Below are 11,035 nucleotides of genomic sequence, written 5' to 3'. Positions count from 1 at the left end.
GAGCAGCAGCACATCCCGCTCGGGGAGCATTGCGCGCCTGCATCGCCGTCTTGGCAGCTGCAGGCCACGACCACTGCGCAGGGCGACCTCGTCTGCCTTGTGCTTCATACCCTGTGCCCGTCCTTATTCTCGTCCCCTTTGTCACCCTCCCCCTAAACCTCGCCCCGTCCCATTCCTCATCCCCACTTGGCTCCCGGCAGCCCGCCGGGGCCTTCTTGCCCTTCCTGCTGCTGGGAGCTCCAAGCAGGGCCATGCCGTGGCTTCTGAGCAAGAAGCGACGGCAGTCGCCCTCCAGCAGCCCCAGTGGGCAGCCCTGGGCTGCCACCAGCTCCAGCAGCGCCTCCCAGCTCCGGGAGCAGGGGCTGGGCAGGCTGCACCGCGCGGCCGCCCGCGGTGACCTGGGCTGGCTGAGGCGCTGGCGCTGGTACGTCAAGGTAGTCGGCATCGACAGGCCAGACCAGGAGATGCGGTGAGTTCTGGGCCACGCTGGTGGCACACCTTGGCTGCTCCTGAGCCAAGCTGCAGTAGTCCTCGGCAGCCCTCTCTTAGGGACAAGGCTTGAAAAGTGACATTTGCCCTGTCAGCTGGGACAGGGAACTCTTGAGCTTTTCACTGCTCGGAGCTGCCGGCCGGGCTCCAGCGCTGTTGCAAACGCGTGTTGCCCAGCTGCCCCTTGGCCGTGCTCTCTCTGCAGGGCTGTTCTGCAGCTGCTCAACCCTCACCTGTTCTCTTCTGCCCTCTGGCTCATCAGGGCAGGGTTGCAGCAGCAGCAGGAGGAGCAGAGTCCGGGCAGGGTCCCCAGGGTGCTGGGTAGAGACACAGCTTGGGCTCGTCCTTTGTCTGTCTGGGTTAAGAGTGTCTGTTTAATTTTTAGGACACCTCTACATCTGGCTTCAGCCAATGGCCATGCAGATGTCGTCAGATATCTGCTAAGAAAGAACAGCCAGCCCAACCTCACTGACAACTTCAAGAGAACGGCCCTGATGAAGGTGTGTGGAATGCCTTCTGAGCTTGGAGGTGGGGCTCAGTGCTGGGGTGTTAAAGGGGAGGTGTCTGGCAGGATTCCTTGCAGGGCAGGGCCATAGAAACACACCTATTGCAATGGGCACGGCACAGCCTCTGTTAGCTGATCTTTGAAGGTGGTCTTCTATGGCAGCACTCAGGAGCTGAGGGCGTTGTGACAGAGGGGGATGGAAAAGTTGGAAGCCTTTCCCTTTTGGTGTGTTGTTGCCAGGCAGTCCAGCAGGAGCAGGAAGAATGTGTTGCTGTTCTGCTGGAACACGGTGCCGACCCCAATCTGGCAGACGCTGACGGCAACACTGCCCTTCACCTGGCTGTCCTCTCTAAAAACACAGCTGTAGCAGGGCTGTTACTGGAGCATCATGCCAAGAGTGATGCTCAGAACCAGGTAACCTTGGCACGTGGCTAAAGCTGCTCTTTCCAACAGCTGCAGAGCTTGTCTGTGTCTTTCTAATGGGGATTCTTTCTCCTTTTAGTGGGGATTTACCCCCTTGAAACTTGCAGCCTTGCAACAGCACGAGGAGATTCTGGAGTGCCTTGTGAGCAAAGCAGCTGACAGGCCTGCTCAAGGCCAGGGGGAAAGGTGAGGGCTTTGTCAAAACAGCCCCCGGGTGTTCTGGGTAGTCTGCAAGTGTGACCCAGGCGAGGGGCGTGGCAATGAGCTGGGAAAAAGAAGGAGCAGCCCCGTGGAAGCAGTTCCCCGTGGGACTGGTGAATGCAGGTCTGCTCTTGGCTGTTCTCGTACCTCAGGGGCTCTCGTCCTTTGCCCGCTGAGGTCTGCAAGAAAGCCTTGTCTGTGGTGCCCTCCCCACACCCAGAGCCAGAACCCCGGGGAAACTTGCCAGTAGCTCAGCAGCGTGGCTGCTCTGCAGGCCAGGGGGGTTTGAGGCACGGCAGAGTTGGGGCGTTCAGTGCTCTGAAGGGAAGCGTTGGGGGAAAGAGAAGCAACACTGTCCCAGGGGACACGAGGGGCTCTGAGCACAGAAGGAGAAAACTTCCTGCCATGGAGATGGTCAGGGGGTCGAAGGGCTTGCCCTGGGAGTTTGTGCAGCCGCATCTGGGGGGACTTTGAAGAGCAGTGCAAGGAGCCCTGAACAGCACGGCCTGAGCTGGTAGTTGAGGCTGCTTTAGGGAGGCCCCTTGGAAGAGAAATTCTCCAGTGCTTCCATGGACTTGGCTTTGCTTTCATGGAGCTTGTAGGAAAGGGGGGAAGAGCTGTTTTGGGAGCAAGCAGGGGAAAAGTGATGCAGGATCAGACATGTTTCCAATGAAATTTTGCATGCTTTAGGAGTGCTCTTGTGGTTCCTGGAAGCCATGGGGCTCACCTGGAGGAAGATAATCTGCGCTTGCAGGAGGAGCTGGACAGGGCTGACGCGGAGGTATGGAAAGCCTGTCCCCACAGGGAGAAACCTGGGGGTGCCTGTTGCTTCCTATCCATCCTGAAAACGGACAAACCAGTGTTCAGTGTGTTCATTGGGGAGTAGAAGTGAAGCTTTGAAGGGACTTGAATGGATTGCAGTTCTTTGGGCCGAGGGGATGCACACAGACATGCAGCACCTGAGTTCTTCAGCAGCAGCTGGCTCCTCTCTGGAAAAGCTCCCCTGACAACTGTGGATTCTTCCCGTGGTTTTACAGCTGCAGGAGGAGGAAGGAAAGCATCTTCAGTCTGAGCATTGTGTTCCTGACTTGAAGACTGCCTTGGATGCCAAGAAAAGAGAGGCATTAACTTCTTCCCAGAAACTGCAGGACCTCCTGGAAGAAGACGTGCAACAGTAAGAGAGTAACCCAGTGAAGCGAGGGGTCTGTGGCTTTGGGGGATTGGGTGGAAACAGGGGGACAGTCAGTGGGATTTTGAAGGACACTTCTGCTGTGGCTTCTGTTCCTTAGCACAGTTTGTCTGGCATTGGGTTTTCTGGTAATAAGAGCTGTATTTCTTCTTAAGCTTTGCCAGTGAGAACAGCGGATTGGAAGCCACTGTCCAGCAGCCAAGCGAGAGCGTTGAAGCCCTTCCGAGAGCCCTGCAAGCCTCTGCCTCAGTAAGCTGGTGCTAAATTTTCCTTTTTGTGACTCTTGAGCCTAGTTGCCTATTTCTGTGGGACAACTGTCAGATGAAGTTTTCCTGCAGAACCTGGGGAGCTCAGTTTCTGCCTTCTCCTCAGCAGAGGCTGCTCAGAAAGCAGCCTGGTCCTTTCCCCAGCTGCTACAAAAGCCCTGAGGGTATTTGGTGTGCTGGACACTGGAGGAATTCTTAGATTCTAAATGAGGAGTTTCATCATGAGCTCCAAGGGACCCAGAAGTATTGTTGCCAGAAGTGTCTCCCAAATTCTTAAGTTTTTAGGTGTAAAGTTTCTTCTTTCTGTGGGGGAATCTTTCAAGTGTTTCCTAGGCTGGTTTCCAGTAGATGATAAATACAGTTGCCATGGCCACCCCCTTGAGAGATTTTCCCAGAATTCACTGCCTTTAGATCACGCTGAGTTTCCTTTTCTTTTTTTTTCTGTGCACAGGGTGGTGAACTTTCCCAGCAGCTGGACATGGAGCCTGGAACAGGCATGCAGCTCGAGGCCCTAAACCAGGCTTTGCAAGAAGAGCTGTCCACTCTGCTTGGGAAGTGTGAACAACTGGAGAAGAGCAAATGTCAGCTGCAAGAAGAGGTGACAAAACTCCACCATCATTTGGAGACTTTGGTGCTGGATGGCAGCCAAAGAGAACAGTGTACAGGAGAGGTGGCAGAAGGAGCTGACCAGGAAAGAAGTCCAAAGCTACAAGAGGTCAGCCTCGTTTTGCAAGTAAGTGAATTTCTCCCCAGTGTCCACAGGCTCTTCATTAGTAGCTTGGAAGCAGAGTGCTCATTTGGGCTTCTTTCCCACTGCAAAGAATTGTTTGCCCTGGCAGCTCCTGGGTTCTGCCTTGGTTGCTGCTGGGAGTGAGGAGGCAGAGCCGCCTCTCTGAGTAAGGCTGGGCCCTTGAAAGTGGGTGTGTGCAATTTTGTGCTGGGCAGAGCTCTCTTTTTCTTGTGGTGGTTGAAGGTGCACTGTCTCCTTCAGGCACAGGCAGCCCACCAGGCCCCACTAGGACAAATTGAAGACAGTCATTGTGTTTCCATGAGAATCCAGTTGGAAGAAAGGATTAGAGATCTGGAAAGTGAATTGGAGAGGATCAAAAACACCCAACAAGAGAGTGCTTCTCGTAAAGAAGCAGCACAGGGAGGGATGGAAATGTACAAAGAGCTGTATATGGAGGAAGTGAAAACCAGAAGATGCCTTGCCAAGAAACTGGAAAGGTAAGTCCTTGCTTGTTTGGAGAGGTAATGAGAGAGTCCTTTTTCTTCCTGCATTTTCCTTGGGAATCCATCTTCTACATCTGGCCAGCATTATTGCCCTCCATTGGCCACCAGGGTCTGATGGAGTTGCCAAGACCCTCTCCTTGATATTTGAAAAGTCGTGGCAGTCAGGGGAAGTCCCAGGTGAGGGGAAAAAGGGAACCCCACTGTGCCCATCTTTGAATGGGGTAGAAAGGAGGGCCCTGGGAACTGCCAACCTGTCAGCCTGCCCTCTGTGCCTGGGGAGGTGATGGAAAAGATCCTTCTAGAAGCTCTGTCAAGGCACGTGGATGACAGGGAGGTGATTGGAAGCACCAGCACAGCTTCGCCAAGGGCAAGTCCTGCTTGACCGACCTGGTGACCTTCTAAGATGGAGTGACTGCCTCAGTGGACAAGGGCTACCCATGTCATCTCCCTGTCATTCTGGAAAGCCTTTGACACAGTCCCCCACAACATCCTTCTCTCCAAAGTGGAGAGAGACAGACTGGATGTGTGGACTGTTAGATGGATAAGAAATTGGGTGAACAGTCCCATGCAGAGGTGGTGATCAATGGCTCAGAGTGCTGAGGGCCATCAGTGCCGAGTGGTGTCCCTCAGGGGTCTGGACTGGGCCCAGTGTTCTTTAATGTCTTCACTAATGATCCAGAGGAAGGGCTGGAGTGCGCCCTCAGCAAATTTGCAGCTGCCACCAAGCTGAGGGGTGTGTTTGACACAGCTGATGCCATCCAGAGGGCCCTGGTCCAGCTGGAGAAGTGGGCCCATGGTAATCTGCTGATGGTTTACCAAGAGCCAGTGCAAGCTGCTGGCCATGGCTCAGGGCAGCCCCTGTATCAGTGCAGGCTGGGGGATGAAGAGGGGCAGAGCAGCCCTGCCGAGAAGCCCTTGGGCTGGAGGAGAGGCCGGACATGAGCCGGCGATGTGCGCTCGCAGCCCAGAGAGCCAATTGTGTCCTGGGCTGCGTCCAAGGCAGCGTGGCCAGCGGGTGGAGGGAGGGCATTCTGCCTCTCTGCTCTGCCCTTGGGAGAGCCCAGCTGGAGGGCTGCATCCAGCTCTGGGCTCCTCAGCACAGCAAGGACCTCCAGCTGTTGGACTGAGTCCAGAGGAGGCCACCAAGGTGCTTGGAAAGATGGAGCACCTCTGCTAGGAGGAAAGGCTGGGACAATTGCAACCCTTCAGCCTGGAAAAGAGAAGGCTTTGGGGTGACCTACTTGTGGCCTTTTGGGGTGTGAAGGGAGCCTACAAGAAGGATGAAGAGAGTGCATTTAAAAGATCAGGTAGTGAGAGGACAAGGGGGAATGGCTTCAAATGGAAAGAGAGTAGGTTTAGATTTGATCCTGGGAAGAAATTGGTTGCTGTGAGGGTGGTGAGGAACTGCAACCGGTTGCCCAGAGAAGCTGTGGATGCCCCATGGCTGGAAGTGTTCAAGGCCAGGTTGGATGGGGTTGTGAACAAGCTGGTCTGGTGGAAGGTCCCTGCCCAGAGCAGGAGGCTTGGAACTGGATGATCTTTAAGGTCCCTGCCAAGCTAAGCCATTCTAGGCTTGGATGCTGTCTGTGCTGTTTCTGTGAGACCGTGGGGGAAAGGCTGGTTCTTCCTGTGTTTCATGGTTTTCTTGACTAATTTGCTGTGCAGGCTGGAAAAGCTTCTGAGGATAGAGAGGAGGAAACTCCGGGTTAATGAAGAGAAAGGAAGTCAGTCCCAGCTGGAAGAAATGAAGAAGAGATATTCTGAAAAGGTCAAGGAAGTCGATGGATTCCAAAGAGAGGTGAGCTGTGCTCTGGGTGGTGCTCTTTGGTTGTGGTGTTCCTTCTTTTGAAAGCTGGGAGATGCTTTCCCTCTATTTCTTGTCATGTGGATGTTTTTATTCCCTTGGCTGCATTTTGGATGTGATGGGCTTTTCTTAATGCTCCTCCTGCTGTTCCAGTGGGAGATGACTCGAACTAATCCAGAGGTAGTTCTCCTTCTGGGGAAAGATGCAAATGTTGAGGGCAAAGCAGTAGGTGTAAGGGCTGATGGAGGCCAGGCTGTCCTGCAGAGGAGGGGCAAGCCAGGAGTGGCAGCCAGCCTGGCAGGGTGTGTGAGCTGAGGGGCCAGGGAGCCGTCCCACAGGCCCTGAGCAAGAAGAGCAGAACAGGTCCCCTGAGAGTGAGCGGGGTCAGCCAAGAGTGCAGATCCCCCGGCTGGGCCTGAGGGATGGGCAGGTCTGCCGTCCTGGCAGGACATCACGTGCATGGGCTGAGAGCAGTGGGGCCCAGCTCAGGCCTGGCTGCAGCTGGAGGGAGGCTGTGACAGCGTCCTCTGGGTGTGCCAGATGAATTGCTGCCCTGGCAGAGAGGGGAGGAACAGCACTGTCACTGGCAGGGCACCATCAGCCCCTGAGCCCTGTCTCAGGCACGAGCTGAGCAGGAGGCACTTGAGGTTTGGCTTTTCTCCTCAGTGTTGTTGCTGCCCAGGGCCCAAGGAGGACAGGGGCCTCCCAGGGGAAAATCTGTCCCTTCTTGCTCACGGGGAGCTGTTTCAGCCCATCCTGTGGCGGGGAGCCAGAAGGACTGTTCCCAGCAGTGCTTTTGAGGCTGCTGTGCCTGTGCAGCAGTGGCACAGAACCTCTGATCCCTTCTCCGCTCGTCACTCGGATCCGTTGCTGAAGCGGCGTCTGTCAGAGCCACGCTTGGGTTTGAAGGCATCCCTGTAGAATGGCTTCCTGCCTTTGCAGTCATTCCTTTGGAGTCCAGAAGCGTGGAGCATTTTTGCATGAGGAACTCCAAAAGCCTGGGAAGCTGAGGAATTCTACGGCAAATGATGGGAAAGCTGTTCTTGCTGGAAAAGAAAAGCCTGGTTGCACTTTGTGTCTAGTCCTGAGCCAGCAGATGATGAATAAAGTCTCCCTGGCCACCCTCTTTTGGGGTTTTCCCAGAATTCACCTCCTTTACACCACACTGAGCTCCTTTTTTTATTTTCTGTCTGCAGGTTGCTGAACTTTCCCAGCAGCTGGACAGGGAACGTGAACAGTGCACGCAGCTGGAAGCCAAAAATCAGGCTTTGCAAGAAGAGCTGTCTGCCCTGCGTGGGGAGTGCGAGAACCTGGCCATGGACAAATGCCAGCTGCAAGAAGAGCTGGCAAAACTCCACCATCATTTGGAGACCAACGTGGTGGATCGCAGCCAACTCGAACAGTGCAAAAGAGAGGTGGAAGAACAAGCAGACCAGGAAATAAGACAAAAACTCCAGGAAGTCAATGAGTTTTTGCAAGTAAGTGAATTTCTCCCCCGTGTCCACAGGTGCTACCTAAACTTCTCTTGTGGCCATGGTGTTTGGTCTTTTTCTTTTGCTCCTGTATTCTGTGGGTTAGCTTCTGTCTTTGCTGAAGGCAGTGGCAGAAGGCAATCTGGTTGGGCAGGAGTGCTGTCATGGGTGTGGAATGTGGTGGCAGGTCCCCCAAAGGCTGCCCAAGGCAGATTCCCACTTTGCAGTGCTTGGGGGGATCTCTGTGCGCTGCTCTGCTTCTCACTGCTCATCCTTGAATGGGTTTGGCAACTTGCAGCTGTCATGGCCAGACCTACAGGTGCTGCTTTGTCCTTGGAGGGGGGAAGGTGCTCAGAAAAGGAGTCACTGAAATTCCAGGGATGGCAGGGAGGGGGTGGAGGTGGAGGTGGAAGCTCTTCTTGTCTTTGAAGAATCCTTTTGGAAATGCCCTGTCCTACAGACCCAGTGTCTCTTCATCAGTAGCTTTGAAGCAGAGTGCTCATTTGGGCTTCTTTCCCACTGCAAAGAATTGTTTGCCCTGGCAGCTCCTGGGTTCTGCCTTGGTTGCTGCTGGGAGTGAGGAGGCAGAGCCGCCTCTCTGAGTAAGGCTGGGCCCTTGAAAGTGGGTGTGTGCAATTTTGTGCTGGGCAGAGCTCTCTTTTTCTTGTGGTGGTTGAAGGTGCACTGTCTCCTTCAGGCACAGGCAGCCCACCAGGACACCTTAGAAGAAATCAGAGCCAGTCATGTGGACTCACTGAAAAAACAATTAGAAGACAGAATTAGAGATCTGGAACGTGCACTGGGAAGGACAAAAAGCAACCAAGCAGAAAGACCTTTTCAGAAAGAATCCACCCAGGCAGAAGTGGACAAGTACAAAGAGCTGTATCTGGTGGAAGCCCAAACCAGAAAAAGCCTCGCCAAGAAACTGGAAAGGTAAGTCCCTGCTTTTTTGGACTGGTAAGAACAGACTCCTCTTTCCTCCTGCATTTTCCTTGGAAATCCCTTTTCTACATCTGGCCAGCGTCAGGTGTGAAAGCAGAACGTGGCATCTTTGTGGGGAAAGTTCCTTCAGAGCCTTCCCTTCCTCAGACCTGTCTTCCTTTCTCTTTAGAGTTCCAGCAGTAACCCCACAGCAGCACCACTGTGGCATTCTTGGTGTCTTTTCAAGTTGAGGTTGTTTTAGCAGGCAGTCTTTTTGCCAGTCTCTCCTCTCCTCATGCCGTGGGTGACAGAGAAGATGAATCTTGTGCCCTTTCCTGTTTGAATAAGGAGAGGCCTCTGGGAGAAGAGAGTTGGATTCTGTGAATCCAAAATAAGGCGGCTCTTTCTTGGCTTCTGTTTTGGCAGCGGGTCTGAGGGTTGAGCTTTCCTTGAGAAGGCCAGGGTAGGCCAGAGTTCTTCTGGAGGTGACACTGGCTGCTCCTTGCACTTGGTGTGATTTCTTAGAAACAGGCCCTGGGAACAAGCTCAGATCAAAGGATGTGCTTGTTTTGGACGCTCTTCATGCCCTTGGCTTTTAGAAGTCGAGTAGTAGCCAAGGCTGTGGAGGGGAACTTTGCAAAAGCCTTCCTGCCAAAGATGACTCTGTGTGTGCTTGGGAATGTTTCAGAGCTACTGAGAGACTTGCAGTGGCCAACACCAAGCTCTTTTTGGAGCGCCACAGAAGCAGATCTGCGGTCCCAAGCAGCGCTGTCAGCGGAGTTCTGGCTGCAAGTCCACTTCTGGATTCACCTGGCCTGGGACATGTTGGCATCAGTTTGGGACTGAGCAGAAGTCTGGCTCTCAGAACACCACCCAGACACCTGTGGTAAAGCCCAAGACTTCTGCTCATCAGGTTGGTACAGATTTTCCAGAGTGGTCAAAGGCCAAAAAGATTGAAATGGAAGCAATGAGCTGTGGAACTCCATTCTTTTCCAAGAGAAACTGTGGGAAAGAGCACTGTGGCACAGGAACCTCCCACCTAAGTTCTACCCTAAATTTACACGTAGTAATCTTCTGTAGCCTGTGGGGTTTGGCAGGAAGCCAACTCCAACCAGCTACAGATGGTTTTGGTGTCAGCAGTGGGATTGTTTTGGTTCCTTTGGTTTTGTTGTGGGAACATTGTCTGGGAAAGCTGCCAAGAGCAGGTTTGTTTTGTCAGCATCCACCATTGTTTTGGGACACTCCTGGGAGAGCTACCAAGAAGGATTTTGTTTATCTAAACATAGCTTTGTTTAGGAACAAGGAGAAAGAAAAATAATAACAATGGCCTTTTTACTAATTTTTTCCTGATTCTTGCTGGTTTTGTGCCTGTCCTAGGACATCCTGTAAGGGACCGTTCAGATGGATGGAACAAATTGCTTCCTTTCCTTAATTTCGACATCCACAGCCTAGTAGCCAGTTTTCTTAATGGTGGCCTTCAAGGTTTGGTAGCAAAGACTCCAAGATCAGCTCTAACCCATCCCTGCATTGTTCAACGACAATGATCCTAGTGGTGAAGGCAGCGAAAATGCTACTTAAAATTGGAGAGGTGGTGCTGCATTGGTCCCCTTGTTGTACGAAAGGAATCGCTGGAGCTTTGGGGACAAGAAGTGCCAACGGCCACGACAACTGTGCACAGGCAACAGTATCGGAGGAACCGAGATGCTGTGACCCCCATCCATCCATCCAGTACATCCATGACATCATTGTGTGGGGGGACACAGCAGAAGTTTTCGAGAAAGGACAGAAGATCATCCAGATTCTCCTCGAGGCCTGTTTTGCCATCAAGAAGAGCAAGGTCAAGGGCCCTGCCCAAGAGATCCAGTTCCTAGGGCTGAAATGGCAAATGGACCAGATACCAACAGACGTCATCAACAAGATTGTAGCAATGGCTCCACCCACAAACAAGAAAGAAACCCAAGCTTTTCTGGGAGCCATTGGCTTCTGGAGGATGCACATCCCAGAGTACAGCCAGATGGTGAGCCCTCTTTACTTTGTGACCTGTGAAAAGAACAATTTCCAATGGGGTCCTGAACAACAACAAGCTTTCAGGCAGATCAAGCAAGAGATTGCACATGCCGTGGCTGTTGGAGCAGTCAGGACAGGACCAGAGGTAAAGAATGTCCTCTACTCTGCAGCTGCAGATAAAGGTCCCTCCTGGAGCCTCTGGCCAAAGGTGCCTGGTGAGACGTGAGGGCGACCACTGGGTTTCTGGAGCCGAAGCTACAGAGGTTCTGAGGCCAATTCCACCCCTGAGGAGAAGGAAATCTTAGCAGCCTATGAAGGCATACGAGCAGCTTCAGAGGTAATTGGTACCAAAGCACAGCTCTTCCTGGCAGCCCAGATGGGACCCCAGCATGCAAAGTGTAACTAGATAAGGGAAAAAGGGGTAGGGTTTATCCATTTTAGGGAAAGGGTGGCCAAAAGGGAAATACTGCAATGCAGCAAACTTTGGCCAATCGGGGAGCGGGGTCTAAGGATACAGACATCAAG

The 11,035-nt window shown here is 53.1% G+C and overlaps 3 long non-coding RNA genes across 3 annotated transcripts; all 3 read left to right on the top strand.

The window, feature by feature from the left end:
- The first annotated feature begins 895 nt into the window (after nt 1–895).
- LOC135405750 (uncharacterized) lies at nt 896–1,562 on the top strand. The gene is made up of 3 exons (XR_010425997.1): nt 896–989; nt 1,235–1,408; nt 1,497–1,562. It is a non-coding gene; the product is annotated as an uncharacterized LOC135405750 (long non-coding RNA).
- Nucleotides 1,563–3,036: 1,474 nt separating this feature from the next.
- On the top strand, nt 3,037–4,142 carry LOC135405150 (uncharacterized). Its single transcript, XR_010425761.1, has 3 exons — nt 3,037–3,056; nt 3,525–3,806; nt 4,065–4,142. It is a non-coding gene; the product is annotated as an uncharacterized LOC135405150 (long non-coding RNA).
- Nucleotides 4,143–8,417: 4,275 nt separating this feature from the next.
- On the top strand, nt 8,418–9,953 carry LOC135405197 (uncharacterized). The gene is made up of 3 exons (XR_010425791.1): nt 8,418–8,515; nt 9,192–9,416; nt 9,881–9,953. It is a non-coding gene; the product is annotated as an uncharacterized LOC135405197 (long non-coding RNA).
- The last annotated feature ends 1,082 nt before the right edge of the window (nt 9,954–11,035 follow it).

This window comes from Pseudopipra pipra, chromosome W, assembly GCF_036250125.1.
Source record: "Pseudopipra pipra isolate bDixPip1 chromosome W, bDixPip1.hap1, whole genome shotgun sequence".
Classification (NCBI taxonomy): domain Eukaryota; kingdom Metazoa; phylum Chordata; class Aves; order Passeriformes; family Pipridae; genus Pseudopipra; species Pseudopipra pipra.
Note: the sequence above shows the minus strand (reverse complement) of the source record. Positions and strands in the feature narration are given on the sequence as shown.